Here is a 988-nt window from a genome sequence, read left to right as displayed (position 1 = left end):
TATTTCTTCCGTTTGTGTTCTTGACAACAAATAGTTTCCCCAGAATTTCAAAGATTTTTCAGGTATTTGCTTTTAAGAAATGTTTGCTTGGAGTTTTCTGGATGTTGGGTGCTTATCAATAGACCTTTTCACCATGTGAATGAGGCTACATTTCAGGTTTGTCAGTCTCTTAATAGGATAATGCCTTGTACTGGTGATCCTTAGTTTGAGAGTTCGAATCCCGATTAGACAATAAGGAACAACCTGAACATGACATTCGGCCATTGCTCTGCAGCCCTGTCACCTGAATGCCGTGGCACAATATGGCTGCAAGGGGAACATCAACATACATCCTTCATAATTATGTCATATTTATATATCTTCCATTAGTCTGTTCTTCACTTTTCATTTTGCTCGGACCTCCGCTTGCGGTTATATTTCTTATTGTTATTATTAAATGTATTATTTTATCTTTTTAATAATATTATTAAAAGTGTACCATTAACTGTTATCATATAATATTGTTATAACTCACAATTAATGAGTAAATGAATCTGCCGAGGAAGCAGTTGTGTTCATTTGATAACACATGTGATTGGGTCAAATACCATTCAAGAAACGCCCTGAAAAGGGATGCCTCGTTTTGATTCGCCAACAAGGTCATGGCAACAAATTACGTAAACAACTGACAGCTTCACTTCTCCATCCCGAAAAGGCAGGGAGTCTAGGCTGTGAGAAGATGCTGAATTGTAGCGTTATAAGGGTCGTGAGAGACGCAATTTCCGGTCTCTTTCTTTCTCAGAGCAGTATGGGCCAGAAAATAGTTTCTGGAGCGAGAATAGTAATACATGTCAAGAACAACAACAACGAAAAAGGAAAGACTTATGTAGTTGTGTTTTTTTGGGATTTTGAAAAGGAGATAGCCAAAAGATTGAACGGAAACGGATATGCCTTTATAAGTAGTCCACCCACCTCTAGCTGCTAGACCCATGTTACTGAAAGCCCCGCC

Source organism: Gadus morhua, chromosome 9 (assembly GCF_902167405.1).
Source record: "Gadus morhua chromosome 9, gadMor3.0, whole genome shotgun sequence".
NCBI classification, from domain to species: Eukaryota; Metazoa; Chordata; class Actinopteri; order Gadiformes; family Gadidae; genus Gadus; species Gadus morhua.
Note: the sequence above shows the minus strand (reverse complement) of the source record.